This window comes from Mustela erminea, chromosome 12 (assembly GCF_009829155.1).
Source record: "Mustela erminea isolate mMusErm1 chromosome 12, mMusErm1.Pri, whole genome shotgun sequence".
Lineage (NCBI taxonomy): Eukaryota > Metazoa > Chordata > Mammalia > Carnivora > Mustelidae > Mustela > Mustela erminea.
The window spans coordinates 76,759,445-76,781,665 of NC_045625.1; the positions used below are offsets into that span (position 1 = coordinate 76,759,445).

General features: G+C 42.9%; 1 protein-coding gene and 1 long non-coding RNA gene across 3 annotated transcripts in view; one reads left to right on the plus strand and one right to left on the minus strand.

Annotated features, from left to right (window-relative positions):
* Positions 1-22,221, minus strand: part of PCSK5 (proprotein convertase subtilisin/kexin type 5) — a 449,406-nt gene that overhangs the window by 49,661 nt on the left and 377,524 nt on the right. The gene's annotated exons all lie outside the window — the stretch shown is intronic.
* The window catches only part of LOC116571054, a 72,681-nt gene that overhangs the window by 36,317 nt on the left and 14,143 nt on the right, over positions 1-22,221 (plus strand). The gene's annotated exons all lie outside the window — the stretch shown is intronic.

A 22,221-nucleotide genomic window follows, 5' to 3' on the forward strand; every position in this document is an offset into this window, starting at 1 on the left:
CCAAGCGTGTCTACAAAGGCATATTTGGAAGGGGCAGCGGGCTCCTGACCTTGAATGGCAGGTTTTCCGTGAGCTACCCCAAATGCCGGCCAGTGTGAAGGAGTGTCTTCTGGGAGGCTCCTTTGAAATCTGGACAATTTTTTCCCCCAATACAGAGTCTGCTTTGTTTTGGGTACTTCACAAACCTCTTGAAGATACTGTCCTGTTCTCATTAAGTACAATGATTCAATGTGTCCCTGTTGGCTCTGAGAAGGACTTCATGAGAGCGCAAGGGCTTTGCGAATCACTCAGTCAATTTCCTTTCCTCGTAACCCTCCCTGAAAGATGCCGGTTCGCGGATCCAGTTGTTAAGGGAATTCTATGATTCCTGCTGGCTGGCGATTCTGGTGACTCACAGAGCGGCCTCCAACAAGGTGTCTGTCCTACTCCAGTTCTGTTCTCGTCATTCTCAGAGGAGATGGACAAACAACCGCTCCTCTTGAGAATGTTCCTCTCGTACATGAGGATCGTATGTGACCTTTAACTTTATTTAAACGAAACAAAATTGTGTCCTTTGAACTTTGTGCACAGCCTTCCTTTCTCATCTACTCTAGGCTCTATTTTGGTTTTCACAAAGTCTGCCCCCTTGCTCAGATCGTTAGCCAGATGTTCATCCTGGGCTCTCCGAGGGGTGTTGCAAGACAACACGACGGTGTATTACACATTATGTGGCTGATGCCTTACACCAAAAGTTATTGTGGAAAAATTTCTGTAAGAGGCTCTGCCATTTAACCAGACATTGACAGAACCTTCTGGAAATAGCCTCATGATGATGCAGTGGACAGGGTACTGGCCTGGGAACTGGGCTATCTGTTTCTAGTTTGGGGTTTTAACCCTGGCTTAACCGCCTTGTGAACTTGCATGAATGTTGCTCTGCCTTCTGGGTTCTGATTTCTGCAGGTGTAAAATGATGTGGTTGGAGAAGGTGGTTGCTAAGGCTCTTCAAAAGGTAAAAATTCTGAAACCGAGTCTGGCAGGGATTGGCAAGGTATGACCCACTCTTGGGCTGGATTCAGCCATGCCCTGCCGCAGGAGGCGTTGAACAAGAGTCAAGACAACCAAGGACGGAGGCAGACCCTTCTGCAGGAGGCCAGGATATGCTCACAGTAGGGAAATGGTTTTTGTGTCTGTTGTGTGGGGACACGGTTTGTTACAGGGCGACCAGACCGGAGCTGAACAGGGAAATGAACCATAAAGCAGGCTAGTTGCATGATAGAAGGAATCTGAAACTAGAGGTGCCTTGAGAAAGAAAAGCTCACGGAAATTCTTAGAACTTTTGCAGATGGGCCTTTATGTCTCCACAGGCTATTTTAAGGGGGTGTGCAAAGGCCCTGGAGAACACTAGGGCTTCCATTGGATAAGTTTATTTCCTGCTGTGCCTCTGTGTTCGCATCTGTATCCTTTTCCGTTCTGTTCCTAAATAAGCGGCTACTACTTAGCTCACGTTGGGCGGCTTACTTTTCCCTGCCTGCCTCTGATGAACATATTTGACTCTGACAGTTTTGCTAATTTGGCAAGGGCTGGGGAAATTCTAATCCTGTTCTCTAACATTCTGGCCATCCCTCCCATCTAGGAATTTAATGAGTTTGCTCTCTGCTCCCTTAAGCAGGTCAGTGATGAAAATGTTAAACAGAAGCAAGCCTCGGAAACGTGCATACCAATGTAGTCTTGAGTCCGGGGACCTCTCCAGCCCAGATGCACAGCGAATTTGGTACCTTTACAGTAGTTTGCATAAATGAATAATGCATAGAACAGGAAATATGTCTTAGAACAGCTTATGAATGCCCATTAGTCTTTCTCATTATTACTGGTTATTCTGAAGAATAAGAATTATTTTTAAAAATTTTCCACCCCAGAAGATCCACAAGTCAGACATAAGCTAAATGGATTTAGCTTGACCACTGAGAGGCAGCTGTTTTGGGATTAAGGAAAGGTAACGATCGCAAACCTAGAAGTTGACTCTAAGTCAAGTTGGCATTTGAATGGTAAGGAGGGTTGGCTTAAGGAGAAAGGTGAATTTTCCAGGCTCTTCCAGTGTGTGTGTGTGTGAGTGTGTGTGTGTTGTGTGTGTTGGGGCTTCGGGGTAGAAGAGTCCAAACAAGCTAGAATTGTAGAGTTCTGTCTCAAAAGGTGGTGTTCTAAGTGGGGTGTTTAAATGGGACTGCTTACTTGGTGTTGTTAAACTTTAGAGCTGAGAGAACATAGTTCGAGAGGACATGGGGCAAGACCAGTCAGAATTCAGAGACAGCCTCACACATTTGGAAAAAAAAAAATAAAAAATAAAGAAGCCTTCAGAAACAGTTACTGGTTTCTGGCGGCGGCTCACATCCCCCCAAAGGAGAATGTGTGTGAAGATGCCTCGTCAAGATGATGGGACAGGCTGCCTTTCTTCAGGAAACCCATGTCTATCGTCTCCTTTCTGTGGGGTGGGGTGGGCGGGACCACGGTGTCCCCTCTGTCTTTGTGATCCTCTGTGTCACTCTTCCATGGTTTCCTTAGTTTTATCAGAGCCGGGGCTCATGAGAAACTCACTCTTGTCATGGAGGTGTTGACGGCTGCTCTCAACTCCACCTTCAGTGGACACCTGACATTCTGCGCTGTGTTATTCTGTTCTTAGTAATTCCTATAGCCTTCACCATTGCATGTGGATGGATCAGGCCACATTAGGGGTTATGGACATGTAACTTACAAAACGCACCAGAAAAGACAGATTTTTAAGCCTGAAATGGAACCAAATTTTCAACATGTGTAGAGAAAAAGAATTTGTTGTTTATGGTTAACATAAACTTGGAGTCACACAATTAAAGATACAGATAAGCTAAAATGACTCTAATTTGCTTTTTCTAAAATCTTACTGTATGTTTACTTTTCATCTGAAGGAGACAAAAGACTTGGTTTTTTAAAGAATAATGCTTTATCATATAATAATCTAGATCAGCCAGAATTAGCCAGGGATCAGGTATATTGTTAAAGCAGAATGGCCTCTTTGCAAAACCATGGGGGAAAGGTTAATGTCAGAGTGGTATGTCTTTCAAGATTCATTTTTAGGTTTCTAGAACTTTCTTCCATACCCCAGGCCTCCCTCTACCACTGCCTGTTGAAACTGATCTGTTCTATGGTCCTTTACTGCACAGACCGACTAGTTACTGCCTAGGGTGCTAGACTAACAGGTAGGTTAAACTTACCCTCTTGGGAGGCTCCTGGGTTCTCCCCTACCTCAGTCCCTCCTCGGCGCTGACTCATTAGGCTCCTTTTGCTTTGACCTCTTAGGCCACATCCATTAAATGTTCCATAAAGCAGCAGCTGCTTTATTGTAATTCATCACGCCCTGGGTGCTGGCTTTTCCCACGACTTCAACCTTCTGGCTCATTTACCTTCCCAGTTCCAATCACCTATATTTTAGGCTCAATGAGATTTGGGGCTATATATGCTTTCCCAGTGCTTCCCAACTTAGGCAGAGTATTGCCCCTTCTTTATAGGTTTCTAGCCCCAAATATTCTATAAGCTCCCTAATTACAGAATCTAAAGTAGCAATGTCCATACTGTTACCATTCATCACCCCATGGGTTTGAAAATTTAGTACGTGCCTGCAATGCATGTATGTGTGTGTGTGAATTATTTATGTGTGCTAGTGCATGAACGTTTTACATTTTAAAAATATATAGTAGAAAGATAAGTAGAAAATTTGATAATAAAATGATTGCAAATGAAAGTTCTATCTTTTTCTCCAGGCCAGTGGGTCGTCTTGCATACTTCTCTTGGGAGACGAGTAACTTAAGCCATACCAAACACAATGCCAGCTCTGAGGTTATAAATTCATATACTAACTTTCCAGAAATATGTTTTATATTTGATCGCTTGAAGTTGTAACTGGAAGGACTGGTTCTCTGATGGGCTCACACATCTGCATGTATATAAGGACTTCCTGTGCTTAGCTTCCAGCCCTTCTATATTTATAGACAAATTTTATGATTCCAATTAACTTGTTTATCTGGCATTTTGGGGGGGGGGTCGGCAAATAAGTTAAAATATAGATATTAATGAACGCATTTGAATGATACGGCTTGGTTCCATTTTTCTCATCCTTCCATGACCCTCTATAGCTCTAGTATGTTAATGTGTTCCCCGGAGAAAACTTTCTGGATTGAAATAACCAGTGATCGTGTCGCTAAGAAAGACAACGTGAAAGTTCATCTGGTATGAATATGGTACATTCATACACTGGAATTTTAATGACATGGAAACATTTTCATGACAGGCTATGTGAATAGGGAAGGTAATCCATATCTAGATATGTATATATTATGTATGCATATCGATCTGTATGTACAGAGAGGACTATCAAAAATCAGAAGAAAAAGCTAGCATGTTATAGTAGTTATTCCCGACTTTATTTATGTTTATATGTACGTATTTCCATATTAATAAATGTGTGCTATGGACTTAGTTAGAAAAAAAATTCTGTTAAGGAAAGAATGTGCACACTCAGGTTATGAGCTCCAAGCATCATTTGTGCCACACATCTGGAAATGGGCTTCTCCACAGACCTTTCTTCCCAAAGACCTGGTCTTTTGGTCACACTCTTCATTTCCTCTTGCTTTTCTGCATGCTTCCGATTTCTCATCTTTCCATTTTGTTTCTTAGCAATTCCTAATGCTCCATCACCAGGGCAAGACTTCCACGGGGCTTGGTTAAAACCATGGCAGATGTTTATACAAACTCCTTTTTAAAAATTCACTTTTAATTTGTAATATTTTTCTGATAGGATTCCGTAAAGGAGGCAGATGACTAGGAAATGAGCTTATTCTTGGCTCTGCCCCAAGACTTGCCAACTGGATGAGGCACTGTCATTGGGCCAAGCGCTCTTAAGCAGTTCTTTTTATGGGCATCCATGGCCTTGTTGGAATGTCAGTAGAGTGTCCATCCCCTACTGAGATGTACTACTGTTCCCTTGAGGGGAGAGACAATATTACAAGCAGCCAGTACTTAAATTGTTTGGGGAGTTAATTAAGCACGTTGTCAATAATGCATATTTCCCAGAGTAAATATGTATTAGTTATTGGATGACGCCATACAAATCTGTAAGAGAGACACTGACAGTCTTCATTCCACACAAAAATAATGACTGGGTAAGAGATTTATAGGCCCACAGAGTGCAACTAGTTAGAGGCCCCAAAGGGCACTAAAAAGTATGTAATTCAGATAGGCCTTGTACTCAGAATTGCTTCAAGTAATTAACACTCACATACAGAACAGACCCTTTGACCAGCTTTGCCAAAACAGAAGATTTTTCTGGAAGGTTCAATGGTGCTAGGATACAAAGTACTTGGTGAGGGAGACTGTTGATGATTTTCAATCATTTTGTCCTCCCTGGTGTCCAAGGACAATGAATAAATATTTGAATTGGCAATAATCTAAATAGTACAGCTGACAATGGGGCACAACCCCCTGGAGGGACACAGTAGTAGAGAGACCAGAATAAATAATCTAAATCATTGTCTACAAATGTTGGCTAAAAAGAGGGCTTGGTTCTCTATTGGGCTCTAGTCTTTACCAAGTCCTTTGGTTCCAACAATGGAATATCCTAATAGGAAAGCTGTTTCTGGATTCCCATTCTTTTCTCAACCAACTAACAGGTGGAGGTGAAGGCTGAATTACACAGCTGAGTGCCTATGAGGATTGCTCACTACAGCTCTTTGTTCACTCATTCCTTCATTCTGGAGCTTATATTTTGGAGGGGAAAATAGACAAAAGAAGGAAAATTAGATAGTTATCATAATGTAAATAAGATGCAAATCTTCAATAAATGCATGAAACAGCTACTGAAATTCAAGCTCCATGAGGACAGGTCGTTTCATTTTGTTTTCCTGTACCTTGGTACCATGAGTATTTGCCTCGCCCATAGCAGAAGCTCCAAAAATACACATGAATGAAGAAGAAAAACATATAAATAAGTACAGAAAATCAGATAAAGCCTTAGAGAGTGATGAGATGAGAATGGCAATGAGAGGTCTTGATTTAGATAGCTTGTTGGAGAGAGAGCTTTTCAGGAATTGACCTTTGAGTGGAGATGGGAATGGTAACAAGGAGATAGCCATATGGGTTCTGAGGGCAGCGTTTCAGACAGAGGCTAAGAAAGCTTCATCTGTTCAAGGAACATGGAAAATGTCAGTGGGGCTACAGTGGATAAAGAGAGGGAGAGTCAGGAGATAAGGCTAAAGTCACAGGCAGGGTCAGATCAAATATCATCTTACAGGCCAGGCTAAAGAGGTTTACATTCAACCTAAAAGTAATGAGGAACATTATAAAAAATATCTGGTGTGATCTGAATGTCTTAAAATGATCACTGTGGGTGCTGCATGGAAAATGACTTCTTTAACTCTGGAAATGGTTATATCCATTAAATCTTGCAAAACTCAGATTCCATGTAACACATTTGAGAAACACTGTTTTAAGGAATATACTGCAGGAGAAATGGTTAGGTGTAAACTCAGACGGTGGCTGCAGTAATGAAGATAAATCAGATTTGAGAGCAACTAAAAAGATAAAAATTGAGAAGATCAGATGATATGATGTGGGAGGTGAGGAAGTGGGATGGCTCCCTGGCTCTGGCTTGAGTACTTGGGTGGATGGAAAGGAGGAACAGTCAACAGGCGGATGGGTGTAGGAGCAATGAACAAATACTTAGCTGATCCTGTAGGAAGGTCCATACGCTGCTTTGGTGATTATGAGGAGTATATACAGACAAGAAAGGCAATCCCCGCCCTCAAGGAATTTGTTGAGGAGACAGTAATTAGCAAAGCTAATTAGAGAAGAAACCACAGTGTGGCAAAATACAAAATAGATAAACCTCTAATCTAGTATACCACAGAAATATTTGCTTGGGGCCTGAAAGAAACCAAGTTATGATTCTCTTTCTCTCTTACCACTTAATTAGCCTTTATCTCTCTTTTTGAATAGAAAAATTCGGAGCATTTTTATTATAGTTAAGGTTGCCAGATAAAATGTAAGACTGAAATGGGAACCAAAGGTCTATAGTTTCTCTGTAAGGATGAATGAAGAATAAAATTGTCTGGAGAAGGGGACAGCAAAAAACATCATCCTAGTCTTAGCCTTGCCATTGAGTAGATTAAAAACTAACAACAAAACTTTTCTAAGAGTCTATAACTATAACCTGGATCTCACCTGGGCTATCTGAATTCATGTTATCTGTGTGTTTGGGAACATCTCAAAAGGTAAATTCAATTTAAAGTAGTCCTAAGTAGATAGCATCCCAAGGCAATTGGTGGCAGCAAATGCAAATTCTCCCTAGAGAAATGTAATCTCAACTCTGACCACAAAGTATTTTCACAGGTAAATTTTAAAGGAAATTGGTCACAGTTTAAAGGCAAGGAAATTAGGCACTCTGAGAGAAAGTTGGCAGAAATAACAGGCATCAGAACCAGACCCACAGAGACCACTAATCTTGAAATGATCTGACACAGATTATAAAAATAACAAATGTTTAATATTTTTAAAAGATTTTATTTATTTGATATAGTTAAAGAGAAAACACTGGGGGGGCAGAGAGAGAGGGAGAAGCAGATTCCCCATTGAGAAGGGAGCCTGACATGGGGCTTGATCCTAGGACCCTGTGATCATGACCTGAGCTGAAGGAAGATGCTTAACCAACTGAGCCATCCAGGCAGCCCCAAACATTTAATATTTTTAAAGAAACAAAGGAACATCTTGAAAACAGAAAAGTAACCAGTTTGGAAAAGAAGCAAATATAACCTTTATAAGTGGAAGACATAAAAATTCAAAATTAAAACTGAATGGACATATTAAACAATTGATTAGGCACAGCAGAAGGAGAATCAGTGGTCTCAAAGATAAATACAAAGAAAAGATAGAAAATTCAGAGAGACAAAAAGGTAGAAAACAGGAAAGAGCAGTAAGAGACCAGGAAGTTAGGATGGGAAGACTTAACATATGTCAAAGTTCCAAAAAGAAATAATAGAATAGGGAAGAGGTGTATTTAAGAAAAAGAAAGAAAGAAAGAAAAAAAGAATGCCTGAGAATTTTCCAGAATTATTAAAAGATACCAATCATTGGTCCCAAGAACTAACCATATGTATTATTAAACATACATTAAACATATATAAGCATAAACATATATATTATTATTTTTTAATCTACAAGAAGATTGATCATAGTGAAATAGCAGAATAACCAAAAAAACAGACAGCTCTTAGGCTGTGGAGAAGGATAAAGAGGCATAGTCATAGTATGTAAGAAGGAAAATACTGTGAGAAGAGGACTTGGAAATTTGTTGTATCAAGCAGCATCAGTCATTTCAAAAGGACACTAGAACAGTGGCAGAAAGTTCTTCAGAATTCTGAGGAAGGACCTGAAATCATAAAATATAAGAGCCAGAAGGGAACTTAGACTTAGGCTTAGCTTAGGTGTCATAAGAATATGAAGCATTTTTAAAAAGATTTTATTTATTTGAGAGAGAGAGTGAGGGAGAGCATGAGTGTTGGGGAAGGGGCAGAGGGAGAAGGAGAGGCAGACTCCCCACTAAACAGGAAGCCCAATGTGGGGCTCAATCTCAGGGATCATGACCTGAGCCTGGGAGAACATGACCTGGGCTGAAGGGAGACGCTAAACTGACTGAGCCACCCAGTCACCCATATTTGTTTCTTTTGAGTCCTATAGTTCTTCTGGAAGAATCCATGTTTTCTTGTTTTGCTTTGTTTGAGCTTCTGGTAAACTTTGTGTTGCCGCTGCAGCTCTGGTCATGTTGGGGTATGGTAAATGGTGAGTGATCTGCCATGGTCAGGAAATATATCTTACTCATCTCAGCAGCCCTAGTCCTATGTGTTATGCCTGCACGCTATGGTTTCTTTCACAAATATATTTTGAATCCGACTATTTGCTAGGGCTAAAGTGATGACTAATTCCTACTACAATAGGGAGCTCAGGGTATATGGAGGAATGCAGCAAGGCAAAGAATATTCCCACGAAAGCTATATAGTGTTACTGATGGGATTGGGAACTACTGATTAAGAAGAAATACGGTGATACCTAAACCAGGATTTTATAGGGAGCAGAGTGCAGTTGCAGAATGGTTCCTTAAGGAAATGAAGGTTTAGTGAACTTGAAAAATGAGTTTGAGGGAGAGAGAGTAAATTCTTTCCATCTGGGAAGAACTGAAAGCAGAGAACTAAATCTCTGGGGATGATTCCTCTAGTAAAAGGGCTCATGAGATGCCCCCTTGGAGCAACTCAGAGGGAGGGACAAGATCTTGTCAGAACAGCATGGTTGCCCTGACCTTAAAAACACACAGGAATTAAAATAAAGGAATAGGAAAGATACAAAGTGGGTTGCCAAGTGTTTAGGGTAGCTAGAGTAATGAGGAAGCAAGAAGAAACAGGGAAGGGAAGACAAGACAGAAAAGATAAGAAGCTGGGTTATGAAGAAGCTTTTATGCCATGCTTGGGAGGACGGACTTTGCCCAGAATCATGAGAAATCACTTAGGTTTGTAGATGGTTGTAAATGATCAGGTTTAAATTTTAGAAAGAACATGGTAATAGTGGCATAGAGAATGGATTTCAAGAGTGAAAGAGAAGAAAAAGACCAGAGGAGATCAGTGAGAAGATGATTGCATTATCCAGGTAAGCTATGTGGGTGGCCTCAAGTGTAGCAGTGGAGATGGGTCCAAGGGGACAGAAGGGAAAATATGTGAGAAGTGGAAATGACTTGGTGACTATTGAGGGTTCAGTTATGTCCCCCAAAACAGTATGTTCAAGTCCTAACCTCTGGTAGCCATGAATGTGACCTTACCTGGTAATAGGGTCTTTGCAGGTATAATGAAGTTAAGATGAGGTCACACTGGATTGGGGGTGGGGAGACTAAATCCAATGACTGATGTCCATAGAAGAAGGTCGTATGAAGACAGACACATAGACACAGAAGGAAGATGTAATGAGACCATCAAGACAGAGATTGGAGTGATGCAGCCACAAGCCAAAGAATGCCTGGGCTTGCTGGAAACCACCAGAAGCTAGGCAGAGGTGGGGAAGGATCCTCCCTCAGAGCCTCCAGAAGCAATCAATCCTGCTGACTCCTTGAGTGTGGACTTCTGACCTCTGGAACACCAAGAAATAGATGTATGTTTATTGTTTTAAGCCACTTTGGGGTACTTTGTTACTGGAGCCTTGGGAAACTGATACAGTGATACAACAAATATTTTACAAACAGCATTTTCCCCTGTGTTTCTGTTTGGATTCTTGAAATACTGGGAAAATAACTACCATTGCTTTCTCATTCACCTACTTCTGGATTCTGGAAATCAAGGTGGCAGAGGAGTAGGAGACTTTAGTTTCGTCTGGTCCCAGGAACTCAGCTAGATAGCCATCTCATTCACCTGCTTCTTTTTAATGGAAAGAGGAATGCTTTATCCTCCATGATTCGTGAATTTGGAGAGAAGGAACTTGCCATGCCTGAGTGAGGTGGCAAGTTTGTTGCAGGGCAGGGAGGGCAGGGAGGGTTCGGAAGCTCACTGTTCAGAGATTGAATTCACCATTTTAGCTTCATAAGTACTCAAGTCCATACTTTGATCTTTTTCTCTATGTGCCAGCCTGCCCCCCTCCTTTCCCTGTCTTAGTGCTCATTGGTTCTCAGTCTTGGAAAGAGTTATTTTTTTTAACAAGCCCAGAGGGAGAGGGAGAAATGGAGTTTCCTAGAATTTTGGCTTGAGCAGCTGATGATGCTATATTCTGAGCTGTATCACTTAGGAGTCAGGAGTGTTGAAGACACAGGTGGGAGATGACAACATGTAGCATATGTTTTCTGACCTGACAGTGGTCCCATTTCCTCATGTTAAGGATGAGTAAGCTGAGCCCTCGGGGACCTCAGTCCCTTGTCCATGGTCCTACAGAACAAATGCAGATTTGGAAACTTCCATTCCTTTGAACTCCAAATGATTTCTTAGTCTCCTCCACACTGTGTCTAGTTAAGATTACATATCCTTGCTTAAAATATGTATACACCCTCTCTAAAAGACCATATTATGCAGCCTTGCCATGCTACTCAAGTCAATTGACCCCTCTACTGGTTAGTACAAGCCTCATCACATCATCAGCGCAAGTTATCGAGGCCATGGGCTTGGGACACTTAGCTGGGCTTTGCACCAACCGTTTACCCAAATCATTCAATTAAGAGCCTTCCACAGCCTACAGAAAGGGGTCCCCAGGATATTTTATCATTACATTTTTCATTTCAAGACCTTGCTTGGAATCTCCAATCTACTCTGGATATTCTGCCAAAGTTGAACAGCCTGGAGCAAAACAGAACAATGCTTTGGTCCTGAAATAAGTGTCCAGGGCAGCGGGAGCCAAGCTGGAGAAGGCAAAGAGACTCGGCGTGCAGTCCCACCGAAGTCATATTTTTTATTACTTCTCCATTTAGACAACAAGAGAAGGTTACAGAAAGCCTAACCCTTCATTTCCTGACTCTGCTTAGGTGCATTTCACATTCTCAGCATCCAAGGAAACTCCAGTGAAACACATTGTTAGGAGAAAGGAAAGCCAAGACAACAAACATTTGTCTCCCTTGCTGCCTAAACAGAAACAAAACTGCTGAAAAACAATTTATTCTCCAACAGACATATTTTCTGGTCATTGCTTTTTGCCCAAATTGCTGGTTTGTGTAAGCAAACTCAGGCTTGTGTAAGCAAGTCCTGTTATCTGGGGAAACAAACACAGCCCCAACCTCTGTGATATGCTTTTACAGGGGGGAAGAGAAAACAGCCTCTTACATTTTTTAAAAAAGATATTTTTAAAGACTCTGACTATTCATCATCAGGACTATTTTCAAGAGGAGATGTTTTCTTTTGTGTATCTTCTAGTTACTATGGCAACTGGATTACTTTTTACTCATTAATCAGGAGACACCAAGCAGAGAATCTCTCTTTCCCCCTAGATTTGGAGACTCTGCCTCTGATACTACCTTTTTAAAACTTCACAGATGTTGGAAATCGTTGTCTTCAAAAACGTTTCCCTTGATCTGAGAGTTTCACTATGTTTGGTGCGTTCCTCACTGCTCTATGTTTTCTCTCCTATGTGATTGGAAGGCTTCTCTGGACCACGAGGTGCGTTTCAATCGCTCCTTTCTCTTCTGTGTTTTCCCTTCTAACAGCTGTGGGGGAGGGGAGTTGCTGAGTCTCCAGAGTCAGGGGGTAGATTCTCCAGAAACCTTCCTCTTCCTCTTCCTTACACACACCATTGCCCGGAAGGGCTGCTTTACGGTTAAAAATTGCCTTTTGCTTCCTTTCATTGTTCTTCCTCTTTCTCCTTCTCAAAAGTCAGCAGTCCCGTCTGGATTTTCATTAGTAACACTTGGAGCTGCTGAAACAGTGATGAATGATGAACACAATTTGTAATCATTTGAGGGCCCAAGGGACCCAGTGACCATCTTTCCCGTGGTCCATATGCCCTTCTGAATACTTGGTTTGCATGCCAGTTGTTGGATGACTCCAAACATCATATAAAATAAGAAAGAAGGACCTGGTGGGTCTTCTGCCTGTAGGCCAGAAGCTGCTAACTGGTTTGCAGAAATGTTTTGTTGGCGAGCACAACGTTGGCCCATACCTGATTCAAAGAAGTCAGAAGACTTCTCATGGAAGTCTGGATACTTGAGGTTCTGCCTGCAGCACTTGGTGGGCTGAGTTATAGATGGCTTCTGGATGGGTATCCCCTGTGGCGTTGAATCCCTGGCTGGCCCCAGTAGGTATTTGAATTTATGACCCTTGATGTTGTTCAATTTCCACCTCCTCCCATTTTTGTTTTTTTTTTCTTTCTAAACAGATTTTGAGATCTAGGGTTTTTAGGACTTGACCAAAACCAAAAAATCTTTAGTGGTAGCTTGAAAACTAAATCCAATTTACTGACCACTAGTCTGGTGTTTTAAGTTCTCTGAAGATGAAAACTATGTTTTATGGCTTGTCTCCTGCAGAATGGAGTACACACTCAGTACTCAGGAAATATGTTTTCTACTAAGACCCAGGACTGGACAGACCCACACAGGTGAATGTTATACCAACTTCTGTCATTACGAGCTTTTTGAAAAACACCCTGTGTGTTACTTCAAACAAGAAGGGCATTAATTTTAGGGATAGAGAAACATATTGCCAAGTGCAGAGTGTGCGTGTGTGGGGGATGGGATGGGCAAGAAGAAGGGAGAGACCCTCAGAGTACATTCTCCAAAAGTCGCAGCTTTTCAAGATGCTTCAAATGGAGTAGACTGATCTGAGGGCTAGAAATTAAGAACAAGATGGAAGAGTGTTAGAAGCAGTACTGTGAGCCCAACACTGATTTACCTAGAAGGTAGTGAAACATTAGAAACATTTTTATGTTCCTTGCCCCCTCCAAGTAATAAATGGCACGTGTCCTTGTCTCCAGCACAAAGGGACTCTATCCACCCCTCCAGTCCCATGTTAGAACAATGCTACGCCTGTGGTGTAAGCGTGTATGTGTGTGTACCCATAAGCATGTACGTAGTTTTGGTGAGGGTGGGCAATAAATTACTGGGAAAAAGGTAATACCCTTCAAATTTTTGAGAGCTCTTTCTCCTAGTAGTCATTCTCAAAGAGAACAAAAGATTAATAAACAAATCCTGGTGGTTTTGATGCTGCCGGAAGGAAAGCAAAAAGTTGGCCATAAAAGAGAACTCAGGCAGTGGTAATACTTAATCTAAACGATTCGTGGGGAAATGAAGCCATTATTATAATAAAAATAAAAGCTTGGCACCTGCCAGTGAGGCAGGCCACCACTGAGACATTATGTCTGGGGGGTTCGGGCTCGTAGGGCTGGAAACGCTCTACCGGGGCGTCTACAATGGTCTTCCCACAGGAGCTTTGTGCTGACAGAGAAAAGATTCCTCGGAACAGCCCAACACCCAGTCCCTGCAAAGCCAAGCTCTTCTTCCTAATGAACCTCATGTGACCACTTGAACAGCATTCCAGCGGCACTTGGGTCTGAAAACAAGAGAGATTTCACAGTATGATTAATTCTACACAATAACACAAGTAACAAGCAGGTTGACGATTATCTGTCAAATTTGGGGAGCTCTCGGTCCCACCATGAAATAACTTAGATTGGCTGTGTATCTCGTCTGATTCTTCGGATAATTATTGGCTCCGTCTTTCCTTTCTTTCACATTTTATGGGTCTGATTGTTCGGCGGAACTCCTCTATTTTTCTTCTCCGTGGAGAGGAACCCCCGAGGACCAGTCTGCAGGGGCCACTTAGAATAAGAGCTCCATTTGGTCAGGCTGACCACAAAGCAGACGCTCCACAGATTCTGTCCCCAAGGCCATTGTTCTTGCTGTCATTTTGCAGCCCTGCAGGGGCCCTCCATTCATATTGGCAGGTGATAAGCTATTTTCAAGGCACGGGTAATCATCGTAATTCAGCATTTTTCCTTATTAGCCCCCACTGAATGGAGAAAGTGCACGGAAGCTGCTCGTCTGTGCTGTTTCTTTTCTCTAGGTTTAGAGCTTTTATGCTCCAGATGGGCTACGTTGTTCAGCCAAAGGGATGCAATGAAAGAGGGTCTCCCAATTTTTCTAATGGTCACCAATTACACGGATGAGCACGCTGTGGGTTTCTTTCTTCGCCGTGAGAGAAGCCACCAACCTTGTAGAAGAGCCGCGGTCATTTTCATTCCTGGTTCTTGAGACGCTATTGAACGAGACATTATCAAATGCTAGATGTGCACGTGGGTGCCTAAGTGCGGGAGTGGTCATTGCGGGTGATGAGGCAATTTTCCCAAGCACTGACACATTTTGGGAATCTCTGGCATTTTCTAAAAATTTCGGCACTGATGGTAGGGAGACTGGCATGACCACAGGAGGCTCAAACGCTCACATACTTTGGGTACGTGAATAGAGGAGAATGGGATTCAGTTTCTACAAAAACATTGGGCTTTACCAACACTGTAAAAGATGGGAGGGCTTATTTTCAATGAGAATGAAATAGACACACAATTAGGAACACTGAGACACACCTGTGATTTATGCAAGCCAGGACAATCCCTCCTTCGGACCCATTATAGTCAATTATGTCTACGTGTCAGTACGTGCAGTTGCTCTTGGCGATCGACTGTTTACTTCATTCATCTAACATTTTTGCTGACAGCCTGGCCACCCTTTTGGGGAAACATGTCTATTGGGTCTATGATAGGAATATTTCCCTGTACTAAGCTGTACTAAGCTGGCGTTTCAGGGTCTCAGAACTATCCCGTCTTAAGGTAGCGGATTATTTGAAAATTGTACTTTCTTTGACCAGGCCATACATTTAATATGCCTAAAGGGAAGCTTGAGGAAATTTTCAGTCTTCGGCTAATTTTGGAAGCTATGCATTTGAAATGTCTGAAAAAACAGGCAGTCGTAGTAAGAGAGGTACAGCTGGAAGGAAAAATCAAAAAATGTGGCTCGAATGGGCCCTATTGTTAATGATTCCTTCTCTTTACTGGGCAGCAAACTTGACTGGTTTCTCTTTTATCACTTCATTTGGTGATAACTTCACACTTACAGAAAAGTTAGAAGAATAAAACCCTTAACCCTTACTCACATTCACTAATTACTTTTTCATCCTGTTTGCTGTATCATTTGCTCACTTGCTGTCACTCTGCATGGGTTTTTCTTTTCTTTTCTTTCTTTCTTTCTTTCTTTCTTTCTTTCTTTCTTTCTTTCTTTCTTTCTTTCTCTTTCTTATTCATTCAAAGTCAGATGCACCCATTGTGGCTCTTTCCCCCTGAATATTTCAGTGCCTATTTCTCAAGACTAAGAACATTCTCTTATATAACCACAGTGCAGCCATCAACTTCCAGAAATTTAATGTTACTAAATACTCTTATGTAATCTGCCGTCCATATTCCATTTTTGTTTTTCAATTGGCCCAATTCTAGGATCACATATTGCATTTAGCCCCCTTGTCTGTTTAGTCTTCTCTAATCTGGAACGAGTCCTTGGCTCGTCTTTGTCTTTTGTGACACTGACATTTTAAAAAGGCAACATGTCCTTTTTTTTTTTTTTTTTTTTATAACGTGTTTCTCCTTTGGCATTTGCTTGATATTTCCTCCTGTCTACACTCAGGTTAAGTGTTCCCAGCCAAACTACTCATAGGTCACATGGTGTCCTTTTCAAGGCATCCTATCCCGAAGTAGCCCCTACCCAGGTATCTTTGGGGAGTCTAATCCGCACTACTGCCTTCATCTTTCAGGAAATTTGCTCTCGCTTCAATTCTAGCACAACACTCAGCTCGTGAAGCTGGTGACCAGTTCCCCAAGAAACTAAAAGGAAGCTATTCCAGGAGAGACAGGACGAGAAGTTTCAGAATTCAGAGCTCAGCATCAAGGCAGCAAGAGATTCTTGAGATAGTAAAACAATATTGATAATTATGCCGTTAATAATATTCATAAGAAATGCTGGTGTTTGTTAAGCCTGGCCATGTGCCATTCACTTGGTTATGTGTTTTAAGAGTGTAACAGTTTTCTATTGCTATTAGAACAAATTACCACACAGCAGCTTAAAACATTGCAGATGTGCTGTAGAACAGTTCTGTGGGTCAGAAGTTCCCGATGGGACTCGCTGGGCTAGAATCAGAGTCGCCGCAAGACTGGGTTCCTTTCTGGGGGACTCTCGCCAAAGATCAGTTTCTTTGGTCATTCGAGCTGTTGGCAGGATTCATTTCCTTGTGGTTGTAGGACTGATATCCATGCCCTGGCGGGCTGTCCACAGAGGGCCACATCTGGCTTTTTGATGCCACCTGCATTCATTTTAGGGGAGGGAGCCTAAAACTGCAACGGTAGGTTTGCGCTCTCTCATTTCTCTCTGACTGCAGCTGGAAAATTTCTCCGCTTTCAAGGACCCATCTGCTTAGCCCTGGCCCACCTCGATAGCCCAGGATAATATCCCTCTTAAGATCTCTAACCTTAATCGCATCTTTAAGTTCCTTTTGTGGTTAAGGGAACATATTCATTGTCCTGGGGTTTAACTAACTTGAGGATTTAGATGTTTATTGAAGACGACAGCCAAGTCTCTCTGGCTAAATTTGGGGTAGTGGGTGAGAGGGGAGAGAGGGCTTCACGGCATGGAGGTGCCAGACCCCACATCCTGTCCGGTCCCTCTGCTTCTAGACGAGTATGTGAGGTCCAGAGAGGAGTGGGAATGACTTGCCTAAAGTGAGCTCTGGGCCTAGGGACTGGGCTCTTCTGCCCTCCACAAGCTCTTTGAAACTGTGGGCCACAGTGTACCTGGGAGGAGTCTGCTGATATATGGGGTCACAGGTCATGTAGTGAGTGTCTACATGGGGCAGGCAGGATTAGAGGAGTTATACAGAAATATGACAGTTTCTGTCTGCCCAGAAGTTACATTTTAGTGAAGAAAGAAATAGAGCAAGTTTTACAAGTAAACAAACAAACAAAAAAATTAAAATATCAGCTTATTGTGCATGATGTGCCAGAATTAAAATAAGGTGACTGACATATTGGGGGGCAAGGATGGGGGTCCTGGGAGGTCAGGGGAGGAGGAGGAAGGGAAGAGAGAGAGATGCTGTTGTCTTTAGACTGGGCGCTGAAGGGAAACCTCTTAAAGGTGATATTTGAACTGTGACAGGACAATGGGAAGGAACCAGCCCCATTAATATCTTGAGAAGAGCAATTTAGGTCAAGAGAAACAGCTCGTGAAGGGTCTGGGAGCAGGAATCAGCAAGAAGCAATCCAGATCAGGACCCTCCTGTGTGTCTGGAGAGTGACGGGGAGAGGTCAGTAGTGATGAGGTCAGAGATGTGGAGGAGATGAAATCTGTAAGGCTCCTTTGAGTAAAGCACACATCTGTTGATTGTCAAGCATTATCTACCAGTTCTAGCTGGAGCCATAGAAGTCCCAAGTATAGGATCACGGGCTTCTTGGAAAAGCAAAAGCATGATGACCCATCAGATTTTGTATTTGCTCATTGGATGGGGTTCTAAAGCTTTTTCCTGGTTACTTGCTAAATTCCCAAAGACCCATCCCACTGATGCCCATTTGGGCACGTAATGGGACAGTTGGAAAATGGCTCTGGGTAACTGCCATTGGCCACGCGTACCATGGTAAAGTTATGCTCTTACTGACGTCATGGGTCTGATTTGCATTTTAACATTCAAGGGCGGTACTCACTATACTTGTCCCGAGGAATAATAGGCAGATTTTATTTTGAAATCTCAGTAGGTCGAACTTCCCATTTGTAAAACTTTTCAGTTGCTCCTTTGTTGAGCACATAAAACGAATTTACTTCTGAACCGAGACCTTGTATGCCAAATTTTTACAGCCTCAAATATAGTATTTTATCACTACTATAAATGGTTCTTGACTCACCTCCCACAGACCCTCAGGGCTAAAGGCAAGAGGCCTCCCTAATTCACTTGTTTCAATTCATAGAAGATTTCTAAGTGGAAGCCAGGTCATTGGGATAATATTTCAAATGTACAGGCCGCATTCTGCTAAACATAATAAATCTGCAATTTTACAATTGGCTTGGACAGCTAGCACGATTGTCCTGGGCTTTCCGGTGACCATCCCTTCCAGACAACCTCCTCTTTCTTTCAGGGCTCACCTTCCGACCTCACCCAAAGGCTCAATGTCAACGCTGAATTGTAGAGGACACAGTAATATGGAGATCACAGTTTAGCTTGATTCATTTTTCTAGTGGAACATCCAGGTTTCTAGCAATTATTTTAGGGCATGAAGTTCTATCATGATGGTAAATCAAGCTGTCAGCTCTTTTCTGGTTTAAATTAGACATTGGAGAGATTGAGAAAGTTTTCTACTCTAATATTCCACCCTCTGGATCTCTAGAATACACGTTACCCCTCTGGAGGCAACACTTGCCCTTGGATTTTCTGGTGATCTATTTCCTTGCAGGTGGTGGGCTCCTCAAGTGGAAATGCTGCTCCCCAAGGGCCCTCATGGACCTCCCAGTCCCTGATGGCCCGGGGCAGGCATCTCTCCGCATTGCCTGCCTGGTTCATACAAAACAACATTCACGTGTCTCAACTAGTGGTAGGTTGTTTACAGATAGATAGAATATTGTTTTTATGGGGAAAAAAATTGGAAAAAAAAAAACACCAAAATACCCTGGCTTCTACAGAGGGCCATGGGCACAGCTAGGAGGTAAAAAGGCTCGACTGACCCAGCAACATCACCAGTGGGAACATGACTAGTATTTGGAGATGTCAGCGTGGATACCCCCTGCCTTCCCATACTCTGCCTTTGGGTACTTAGCCAAGGGCTGGTAAATGAGGCATGGCCCTGCCCAGACCCCGTCCCTGAGCCTGCTGCCTTCTCCGGCATGCTGTGCTGTTTGGTCCCCATTCTGCTGCTCACGCCCTGGGTTGGCCCACGGTGCTGGAAGCCGAGCTGCAGGCTGTCGGTAGGGCTGCAGCCAAGGTTTGTCTGGTGGGACTTGCAGGGAGACTTCATGGAAAGGATGAGTCTGGACTTGTACCAAATTACACTCCCGTTGACTTTTGGAAGGCTGGAATCTCAGGCTCTAGAGGTGCGGAGGCAATTCACTGACATTCACTGTTGGCCTCACTCTTGGTTGGAGACTTGCCTTTCGAGCAGCTGGGTACCAATATGCAGATGCTCCTGCCTCACCCACACTCGGCTTCTCGCTATTCTGGTGTCTGCTTTGTGGCTTAAATTGATTTTTTTCTCCTTAACCAGTGGAGCTTGAAGCTCTTGCTACCATCTGGTAAAGGACTTGAAATGGCTAAGGGGCAGTGGCATAGGGAGATGGGACATGGGGTGAAGCGAGGAGCCCTAACAGGCACCGAAGCCACGTTGTTGCGGGGTGCCCGCCCAGTGACAGGCACTACTCTAAGTGCTTATGACCCAGCGACACACAGGTTAGAGGTGTGGCCCCTGCAGTGTGGCAGATATGATAGGAAAGACAGTGGGCGGAAATGGAGAGAAAGCAAATAAAATTTACTTTGGTATCTCTTGGTTTCTCTCTTTTGAAGAACTTGGGTCACGATACCCTTTTAGTTTTCATTATAATCTCTATGGCCTTATGAGAAGGTAGAAGGTGGGCAACTTACAGATGGTTTCTTTCGTAAAACAGAATGGGATTAAGAAACCACAGAGTATACAGCTTGCGCAAAGATTTTGTGGTAGGGGAAGGATGGAGCTAAAAAGATCCTAAGATTTCAGATTCCATTTTCCACATTTTTATAAAATCAAGTGAGACCCAACCTTCCAAAGTTCTAGTCATTACTACAGGTCTCTTTTCCTTTTGTTTTGAACTTGATAGAGACGTAGGCTGAGATCCTGACTGCTAAAGGATTTTAGAAAAATCAAACGTATTTCACCAAAAGAAAGTAATTTGACAACACTTTCCAACTTGTTACGCTTAAACATGCAAAAGAGACACTCTCATTGGTTTCTAGATACTTCTGGAAGGGTGAAATCCATTCCATCATCCCAACTGCCCAGACCCCCAGTCACTGGAAGTCTAATGCCATGAACCCCACATAGCTCTCAGGAATGGTAGATTGTCTTCCGAAACCCTCCACCCCGTATATTGTGCTCGGCCACACTCTGTGCTTTTTTTCCGCTAGGTTTGTTTTGGAAGTGCTTGGCTCCATTCTCTTTGTGCAAGCATACGTGATCCAGACAGCCTTGGCTTGCAGCTCGACTTTGCAGGTCAGTTACACAACAAGTAGGAGGAATTTTGATTATACCCGGCTCTGGGGGAAAACAGCGTAATAACACCAAGAGCCAAGATGATGAGCTCATGGCTCTAGAATTGAACTTAGAATACCTCGCCACTATTTTCTTGTTCCCCATAAGTAGAAGAATGTGAACTTGAACATAGGGCAGGGAGCAGGGGGAGACTTCCGGGGGCGCAGCTGAGGAACAAAGGAGTATAACCGGGAACGAAACAAATATGGCAGGTTGTGGACCTTTCCGTGGCTGTCATTAGGTTCTTTCGGAACACGGTGTCTGAGTGCAGTCTACTTTGGAAAAAGAGCAAATATTTGGGTGTCTGTGAGTTTGGAGCTATATAGTCCCAAGTTTGTTTTTGGCTCTAAAACTGGCTAGATCTGTGACCTTGGGCAAGTGACATCAACTTCCTGGGTCTCGGCGCTCTCTTCTCTAAAAGAGAGTGAAGGATTTCAAACAGAGAGGATTGTGCAGAGGATTAAATAAATATCGGGCTTGCAAAGTGCCCACCTAGCTGAGCACCTGGCATGAGGTTGACAATAAGTTATAATTATTACAGTGTATCTGCCTCTGATCCTGCGGCTTCCATTCTCAGCAAAGTATTCTAAGCATGTTGAAATGCTATGTTTCTATGCCCATCTTCATCAGCGGGTGCATATCCCCATCTTAATCAACTCTGATTGCCTATTGGAATCTCTTGGGGAGTTTTCAAAAAACATTGTTGCCTGCGACTTACCCCAGACCGATGAAATCAGAAACATGGGGAGCCAGTCCCAACATTGCATTTTACAGCTCCCCGGGGCAATTCGAATGTTCATTTAGGGCTGAGAGCCACTGGCCTTCCCCATCTACGTGCGAGCCCTTTGAGAACAGAGAACATGCTTTACGCTTTTTCATATCCCCATCTTAGCCTGATGTAGATGCTCAGCAAATATTTCTTGAACCAGATTTTTAAAAATGAAAGAAAGTTGTCCAAATCCCCAAGACTGGGCTCATATGGACACATTCCTTGGGCAGCAGATAAAGGCAAGGGTACTAGCCCATTGTTATTCTCACACAGGGGATTTGAAAGAGTGGGGTAAAGAAAGGTCAAGGTCCTTTCAGCAGACAGTTCACCACCCACTGACCACATGTCACTCATCACTGGACCTTTTTTTGACTCTTCAGTTGCCAAGGGATCAGAGAAGTGAGAGCAGAATACTTTTAAGAGACTCCATCAACTAAAAAAGAAATAGCAACTCCTTCAAAAGAATTCCTTTGATAGAAGGAGAAAGACAGACCCTGCCAAGGGAAGATAATAGACAAGGCCGGAGGGGCAGAAGAGAGAAATCAGGAAAACACAGCAGGCACATGTTTGGGACAATTTCGTGCACAAACATATGATGTGAGACCTCAGCACACACGAGCCGTGGTCCCCGTCCTCACCAGGGCGTT